Source organism: Rana temporaria, chromosome 9, assembly GCF_905171775.1.
Source record: "Rana temporaria chromosome 9, aRanTem1.1, whole genome shotgun sequence".
NCBI lineage: Eukaryota > Metazoa > Chordata > Amphibia > Anura > Ranidae > Rana > Rana temporaria.
This window is the reverse complement of record NC_053497.1, coordinates 107,010,878-107,020,722: the sequence shown is the minus strand read 5'-3', so window position 1 is coordinate 107,020,722 and position 9,845 is coordinate 107,010,878.

Here is a 9,845-nt window from a genome sequence, read left to right as displayed (position 1 = left end):
CCCCCCCCCCACCACCACTGATCTCATCCCTATCCCCCCCCCATTACTTCTACAACAGAGGTGATGGGGGGGGGGGTAGGGATGAGATCAGTGGTGGGGGGATGGGATCAGTAAGAGGCACAGGTGATGGTGGGAGCGGATAGCACAACCACTGCCATCGCAGCCACCCCCCCCTCAAGTACCATTGCTGCCACCCCTACTCAACACTAGCACTTCCACTGGTCCCATTCCTCCTCCCTACCAGCACTGTTACTGATCCCATTCCCCAGGTCAGATTTAATTGAGCCTTTGATTGCTTCATAGGATCAGCAACAAATGTATTGCTTCATTTATGTGAAATCCCTGGTGATATGGCCAGTCCCTCTGCTTTCCTGTTAAAAACTTACCACACTAGGCAGGAGCGCACAGCATGGTCAGTACACTAGTTAGGCTGGTAACTCTGTGTGCTCTCCACCAATGATCAATAACTGTTTTACTTTATTGTAAAAAAAAAAATGAAGTATCAAAATCATGCTTTGGGGGGGGAGGGGGGGCTTCATTATTTCTTGCACCGGGGCCCTGAAGTTTCTAGTTACGCCTCTGCATCATGGTATAATAGAGGAGCTGTAATGTTACAAGAGACTGGCATTTTAAACAGATGTGTGTAACATGAGACTGCTGCACTAGAGACAAAAGTTTCAGACTTAAAGGGGTTGTAAAGGTTCATGTTTTTTCACCTAAATGCATCCTATATATTAAGATGAAAACATCTGACGATTACTGGCCCCCAGCCCCCCTGTTTTACTTACCTGAGCCCTGGAAAGTCCTGCGTTGCGAATGCATTCGATCATTTGCCCGGGCATCTCGGCTCTTTATTGGATAGATTGAGAGCAGCTCACGCTGCTTTCAATCAAATCCAATGATGCAGGCCCCGGGGGCGGGACCGAGTCATACACTCGGAGGCTATGGACGTCAAGTGTATGACACGGGAGTGCGCCTGCAAGGTTACCTCCTCGGGAGAGAGCTTTTCAGAGGGAAAGGAGCTGAGAGAGCTGCTGAGGGACCCCAGAAAACGGTGTTCAGGGCCACTCTGTGCAAAACACACTGCACAGTTAAGGTACCATATTTATCGGCGTATAAGGCCTTGTACACACGGACGGACTGTCCGCTGAAAACGGTCCGCCCGACCGTTTTCAGCAGGTAATCCGCTGCCGGATTTCTGTCTGATGGTTGTACACACCATCAAACAGAAATCCGTGCGGACACGATACACGGTGACGTGGCCGCGCCGATTACGCGGCGACGTGCGCGGCCCTGAAAGGTCAATGCTTCCACGCATGCGTCGAATCACTTCGACGCATGCGAGGGCTTTCGGCCGAGCGGACATGTATGGTGAGTCTGTACAGACGACCGAACATGTCCGACGGACAGGCTTCCAGCGCACATGTTTCTTAGCATGCTAAGAAATTTTTGTCCGCTGGAAAACGGTCGGCTGGACAAATGTCCGCTGGAAACCTGTCCGGTCGGCCGTACACACGACCGAACATGTCTGCTGAAACTGGTCCGCGGACCAGTTTCAGCGGACATGTTCGGTCGTGTGTACAGGGCCTAACACGCACAGGTGTATAACATGCACCCTAACTTTAAGAGGGAAGTTTCAGGAAAAAAAAAACTTTCCACAGCACCCTGTGTATAACATGCAGGCACAGTGAGTGTTATATGTGAGTGTTATATGCTAAAAAATACAGTAAGTATGACATGTTATTTAAAAAAATCTATAATAATTGAACCTTTAGTATCACTTTAAAGGGTCACCTTTTTTTCCCCTCTAAATTCCAGCTTCCCTATGTACCAACTAATAGGCTGGGTTTACACCGCAGCACAGAACGTCTCACAGTGGGGGTTCGGTGCGTCTATATTTACCGTTTCAAATCCAATTTCAGCCCAAATTTTTGGCTGGAAAAACTGCATCCATTTCGCAATAGTGTTAACCCAGCTTTAATTAATTTTCTTTGCACTAAAGGGCAAGGCCTTACCTCAGACTCAGTGTCCTGTTGAAAACTCCTCCATTTGGTATTTAGGAAGGGAGAACCAGTAGAAGGAAATCGTTTACCAGCTGACCTCATTACCACAACCCGCACCTGCCCCCCTCCTTCTGCAGGAGATCTCTCCCACCCACCTCCTCAGGTGCATGCATTACCAATGCAATCAGGGTCATTAATTGCAATTTGCACCCCAAACGCAAAAACACACATTTTGCCGCATTGAACAAACAAGTGACAAATGCAGCGAAACGCACAGTAAAAAAATTGCAAACTGTAACACTCTAAAATGTCCCATGAGCTAATTTTCCACATGTAGGGCAGCCCATTGAAATCAATGAACTGTGCTATGTGTGTTGTGGGAAAAACAATCCACTGTTTGCTCTCTGTTCTCCTTTCTTCCCCTTTTCTCTCTCTCCCTATCCATCTTTCTTGTTCGTTCTATCCCTTCTTCTTTCTCTCCATTTTTCTTTGTCCCCTCCCCCCACCTCTCTTTCTCCAGGACCGGAATTCACATCTCAGGAGCCTATAGGCCAGGGGCGTACCTAGAGCATTTGGCACCCGGGGCGGATCCAATATCTGGCACCCCCACGTTAAAATGTAAAAACACCCCACTGTGCCCCCTGCATACCTCTACATCCTTCAATATCTTTTTGTTACTACTGTGTACCCCTCTCCACAACTGCACCACTTTACATTGCACAGCACCCTGCATCACTGGACCCCTTTACATTACACAGCCCCCTGCATCACTGGACCCCTTTACATTACACAGCCCCCTGCATCACTGGACCCCTTTACATTATACAGCCCCCTGCATCACTGGACCCCTTTACATTACACAGCCCCCTGCATCACTGGACCCCTTTACATTACACAGCCCCCTGCATCACTGGACCCCTTTACATTACACAGCCCCCTGCATCACTGGACCCCTTTAAAATTACACAGCACCCTGTATCACTGGACCCCTTTAAGATCTCACAGCCCCCTTCACCTCTGGACCCTTTTACATTACACAGCACCCTGCACCTCTGGGCCCCTTTACATTACACAGCACCCTGCACCTCTGGACCTCTTTACATTACACAGCCCCCTGCACCACTGGACCCCTTTAAAATTACACAGTACCCTGCATCACTGCATCCCTTTACATTACACAGCACCCTGCATCACTGGACCCCTTTACATCTTATAGCACCCTGCATCACTGAACCCCTTTACATCTCATAGCACCCTGCATCACTGCACCCCTTTATATCTCATAGCCCCCTGCACCTCTGGACCCCTGCATGTTACACAGACCCCCTTCAGTGCAGACACCCCCCTTAGTGCAAACCCCCCCTCAGTGCAACTCCCTCGGTGCAACCCCCCAGTGCAAACACCCCCCCTTAGTACAACCCCCCCCCAAGGCAAACCCTTCTTAGTGAAAACCCCCTGAGTGCAAACACCCCCCTTAGTACAACCCCCCTCAGTGCAAACACCCCCCCTTCAGTGAAATCACCCCAGGTGCAAACACCCCCCCTTCCCATTCAGTACCTCAGATCATCGCAGGCAGCGCCACGGCACATGGACAGAAGGTCCCCTCGGCCCCTCCCCCTCTGTACACACAAACAGAGAGGAGGGGGCTGTGCCTGTGTGCCGACTGCCGAGCACCGCTAACAGCGGGGATGGTGTCACCCCTCTAGTGGGTGTCACCCGGGTGCGGACCGCACCCCCCGCACCCCGTAGCAACGCCTCTGAGTGTATGCTGGGATAGGAACTACAGGAAGTGATGGAATCTAAAAATACAAATATATGCAAATGTAAAGCTTCTATAGATGAGGTAAGTGAGAGATAAGCACATTGGGATGGCTGGACCAGAAATGACTATAGAAAATGCTTTAATTTATTATAAAAAGTAATTCTTTCTGAAAAAATGATCTTAGCCTTACATTGTTAGATTTCTCTATCCATGCTATATATCACAGACAGACAAGTCTCCCGCTGCACCTACTGTACTCGCCAGAATTGTTCTTCCAATCATTTTCCATCTAGCTTCTTTGAATTTTCAATGAAAGGATGTCAGGCGGGAGAGGCTGAAAGGGCCACCCATGTAGCGAATTTTGGCCAGTTCACCAGGAACCAACCAAAATGTATATAATGTTTAGCCAGCTTGGATTGAAGGTGCCAAGTTGCTGATTTTGCACTGCTGACAACTCAGCAATGATTGAATAAATGTAAACAATAACCGTTTTTTTGACAATATCACAATAGCTATTTTTTCTACATTGACTCAGGCTGCAGTCTTCTTTCACTTGAGATTAAACTTCATAAAACTTGCTATGTGTCTCAGTGTGTACTTTGTGATTTGGACAGTGTAGCACAGAATGTTAATTCAGGGTGACAGGTGCACAGAGAAAAAATACGCTATTTTCATCCAGCAAGGGCCACCAGCATGGCAGACAAAACCTCATCCGCTAAGTATATCAGCGGATGGATGGAAATAGCAAACCCTGTGTAACATAATCGTGACACACATCACTGTCCTCCACTCGGGAATATAATGGAAAAAGGATCCAATCCAGGGAATTCCAACTCACACACACACACGCATTACATACCTCCCAACCGTCCCGGATTCCCCGTGAAAGTCCCGCCTTGGGAGGTTTGTGCCGCGCTCCGGGCACCTTCATTCCGGGACAATACAATGTCCTGGAATTGCCCCCTGGGCCAATCTGATGCCCCCTAAAATGCCAGCGCTGTCCCTCACTGCCCGGTGTGTACTGCTGGCCGAGACCCTGCCGCAGCGCTTTATTATTAATGCCCAGACTCTGCCGGGCTCACTGCCTAAACAACTGTTTGCTCGACACAGCCCACCTGGCATCTAGCAACCAGTGACTTCATGACGAGGAGGAGAGCAGGGCCCCAGCATATAGAGCGAGCCGTAGGAGAATTTTGGCCTTGTGCCTAAGCTCCGCCCCCGACTCCGGGTCTTGCGTGATGTCTGTTCCTGCTCTGGAAGAACGGTAGGAGAAATGTTCCCTGCCTCGAGGACGCTCATGATCACTCTGCTCCCTCCCATACACTGCCCCCCTCCAGTCATACTACTGTACACTCCCCCCATACTGCCCTCCGCTATCCCCACTCCCATCATACTGCCCTCCACGGCCTCCCCCCCATCATACTTCCCTCCACTACCCCCCCCTCCCATCATACTGCCCTCCACTACCCCCCCTCCCATCATACTGCCCTCCACTACCCCCCTCCCATGATACTGCCCTCCACTACCCCCCCCTCCCATGATACTGCCCTCCACTACCCCATCCCATCATACTGCCCTCCATGACCCCCCCTCTGCCCTCCACTACCCCCCTCCCATCATAATGCTCTCCACTATCCCCCCTCCCATCATACTGCTCTCCACTACCCCCCCCTTCCATCATACTGCCCTCCATCATACTGCCCTCCACTATCCCTCCTTCCACCATACTGCCCTCACTTCCTCCCTTTTCATTATACTGCCCTCCATCCCATCATACTGCCCTCCACTACCCCCCCATCATACTGCCCTCAACTACCCCCTCCCATCCAACTTCCCTCCACTACCACCCTCCCATTATACTGCCCTCCACTACCCCCCTCCCATCATACTGCCCGCCACTACCATCCTCTGTCCTCCACTACCCCCTCCCGTCATACTGCCCTCCACTGCCCCCTCCCATCATATTGCCCTCCACTGCCCCTCCTCCAACCATACTGCCCCCTCCCATAATGCTGCCCTCCACTACTCCCCCTCCCATCATGCTGATCTCCACTACCCCCCCTCCCATCATGCTGCTCTCCACTACCCTCCCTCCCATCATGCTGCCCTCAACTACCGCCCCTTCCATCATATTGCCCTCCACTACCCCCTCCCATTATACTGCTCTCCACTACCACCCCTCCCATCAGACTGCCCTCCACCACCACCACTCCCATTATACTGCCCTCCACTATCCCCCCTCCCATCATACTGCCCTCCACTACCCCCTTCCCAACGTATTCCCTCGACTACCCCCCTCCCATCATACTGCCCTCCACTACCCCCCCCCCCTCTGCACTCCACTACACCCACCCATCATACTGCCCTCCTTCCATCATCTTGCCCTCCACTGCCCCTCCTCCAACCATACTGCCCCCCTCCCATCATGCTGCCCTCCACTACCCCCCTCACATCATGCTTTCCTCCACTACCACCCCTCCCATCATGCAGCCCTCCACTATCCCCCCTCCCACCCCCCACCCTCTACTATTCCCCCTCTGCCCTCCACTACACCCTCCCATCATCCCCCACAGCTAACTACCCTTTGTTCCACTTGACCCTCCCTTCTAGATTGTGAGCTCTAACGAGCAGGGCCCTCTGATCCCTCCTGTATTGAATTGTATTGTGACTGTACTGTCTTCCCTGATGTAAAGCGCTGCACAAACTGTTGGCGCTATATAAATCCTGTATAATAATAAAAATAATACTGCCCCCCTCCCATCATATTGCCCTCCACTGCCCCTACTCCAACCATACTGCCCCCCTGCCATTATGCTGCCTTCCACTACCCCCCCTTCCATCCCGCCCGCCTAATAACTGACCCAGCTTGCTTGACCTACCTGCTCCAGTCTGCTGCACCTGAGGAACCATAGACTATATAAAGCAAGGAAGTGTAGACTGACGTTACGCTCCCGATGACGTCAGACTGACGAAACGCGTAGGGCGGAGTCAGAGGCACGTTAGCGCAACACTTCCGTTTTTGGCTGCAAACTTTGTTCAGTGCCAATTGATTTATCTTTTTGCCTAACTTGTTCATACACCATGTGAGTATTTTTAAACACATTTGAACAATAAACTTGTTATCCTATACGGAGTTACGCTATGGGGATCCTTTCTTCTCTCATATAATCCTAACTGGAGGTTCGAAGGAAACCCCTGGAGCCGGACCTTGGAACCCCCAGGCTGCTACACAGTGGCACATACTGTGACCGCGTCACTACCCCCTTATTAAGAGCACGGTGTGTCACGCATAGAGCAGGACTGGAAGGGCTTCGCCAGCAACGTGGAATTCTTCTAAGCACAAAAGTCACTTTTCATAATTTTTTTTAATTTTTGTTTTGCAAATCATCCAACTAGAGACACTGGACTGTCATTTTGTTTTTTTGACACTATTACTTCACATAGGATCCATTTATTCATTTATTTTTTCTGGTTTTATTGAGCACTTTTCTCCTTTATACCCGGCCGAGGTTCTAACACTCGGCAGGGGGTTAATGTATATATATATACTTTTTTCATATAAATCTTTGCTTTTGTTTTCCCATTTGAACATATCGTTCCACACCTAGACAATGGGTGCCTCTTCATTTTCTAGAGCACTTAAAGCGGGGGTTCACCCCCAAAATTTTTTTTTAACATTACACTTAGGCGAGTTATGATAATGAGATTAGGCTGTTTTTTTTTTTAATCCCTGCCGTACATACCATTTTATATATATATGTTCACCGCTGCTTCCGGGTATAATCTGCGGGAATGCGTTTCTAATTGATTGACATGCTTCCAACCGGCGCATACAGCGCGTCACAAGTTGACGAAAGAAGCCGAACTTCGGTGCGCAGGCGCCGTATAGAGCCGACTTGCAGTCCGGCTTCTTTCGGCAACTCGTGACGCGCTGTATGCGCTGGTCGGAAGCATGTCAATCAACTAGGAACGCCCAGTCCCGCAGATTATACCCGGAAGCCGCGGTGAACATATATCTATAAAACGGTATGTACGGCAAGGATTTTAAAAAAAAAACAGCGTAATGTCATTATCATAACTCGCCTGAATGTAATGTTAAAAACATTTTTTTGGGTGAACCCCCGTAAGTCTCACTAAACACCCGGCCGAGGGCCAAACACCTGGAAGGGTGCACACATATTCATTTATTTATTTTTATTTCCACATCCTTTTGGTAAAAGGTTGTTTGTTTGTTTGTTAACTTCACTCATAAGCACGTTAATTCATTGGAATATCAGTAAACACCCGGCCGAGGGTTCAACACTTATTAAAAAAAAAATTCCAAAGGATTTTTTTCAACGTTTTCTTTATTTTTTTCAAAGTTTTCTTTATTCATTCACTGTGTGGTACATATTTCACATTTACACCTCATCATTTTCAGGTATATACCTAGTTAGAGACTACCTTGTGGTTATTTCCTCTCTCATCAGAACAGCGCCAACCTACACCCCCCTCCTTTACTTTAGTCTGCTGCACCTGTCTGCTGATCCAGTTTCGGGTTCCAGTCTGCTGTCCAGCTCCAGTCTGCTGACCCAGCCTGTTTCAGGTTCCTGCCAGCCCCTCAGTTGTACCTGTGGTCCTCCTGTAAGGATCCACCGGACTTCAGACAAACCTCCTGTTGATCCTGCCAGGCACTCGTGCCACTCCTGACTCCTGTCCCTTCGGTTCACCCCATCAGGGGCCGCCAGTTTGAGCCACAAGAGAGGCCGTCCCCTGCAGTTCGGGCTCGTCCACTAGGTACGTGACAGTCTCAAAGGTTAATTCAATCGCTCACTGAGACAGCACGTATTGGTTATAAGTTGCCCTTAACAGAGTCGGCTGAGGCCTCGTCAGGGGGCACATGCTTTTCCTATGTACCCGTTGCTGGAACAGCTTATTTATGCTGACTGGGAACATCCAGACAGGCATTTTATTCCTCCTAAGAGATTCTCTCAAATTTATCCTTTGGAGGAGAAATTCACAAAAAAATGGAGTGTGCCAGCAGTTGACACTACTGTTTCTTCCATGAATAAAAGTCATTGCATAGCCTGCGATAGCAGCTATTGGCATCTGTTAATTCCTTAAGGATAAGGTGAAACAGGTCGTCAGAGGGGAATAGGTTCCGGACCTTCCGGAGCTTCCCAAGGCCCTTTGTTTTGCTGTTGATGCCATTAAGGATTCTATCCATCAGACATCACGTCTCACTCTTCTGCTGGTACACATGCGAAGAGTACTATGGCTTAAGCAGTGGTCAGCAGAATTACCTTGTAAGAAGCTGCTGACTGGGTTTCCTTTTCAAGGGGAGCGTTTATTTGGGGATGACTTGAATAAATATATCCAGAAGATCTTGGGTGAAAGGAGTACCCTTCTTTATGTAAAAAGAAGAAATAAGCGTCCTTCATTTAAACGTTCTGCCTCTCTGTTGCCTGGTGCATCAGCCTCCAGGCAGTCACGACAGCCTCTGCCGTCAGTCCCAAGAGGAAGGCTCCAAGGCTAGGCTCAGGGCCAGAAAAAAGTCCTGGGGACAAAAATCTGCAAAGCGGAGTACCAAGGCCTCCTTATAAAGGGGCGCCCCCGCTTGCACGAGTGAGGGGGGGGCGGCTCCTGCAGTTTGCAGGAACCTGGCAGTAGGAGAGCCAAGACAGATGGGTCATCTCCCATTTTGGATCTCAAGGGTCTGAACCAATTTCTGAACATCCGCTCCTTTAGCATGGAATCAATTCGGTCAGTGGTGTCCTCCCTTCAGGGAGGGGGAGTTCTTAGCATCAATAGCCATCAAGGACACATATCTCCATGTCCCAATTTTCCCTGCTTACCAGAAATTCCTGTGATTCATGGTAAAGCAGCAACATTTTCAGTTTGTGGCCCAACCCTTCGGCTTGGCCACAGCACCTCGAGTGTTTACAAAGGTCCTGGCTCCATTGTTAGCAAGTCTAAGAGCTCAGGGGATAATAATAAAAGCATACCTGGATGACCTGTTGCTGATTGATCAGTCCGTAAAGGGACTAGATTTGAGTGCAACCGGCATGGTATCTGGAGCATCTAAATAGAAAAATCATCCT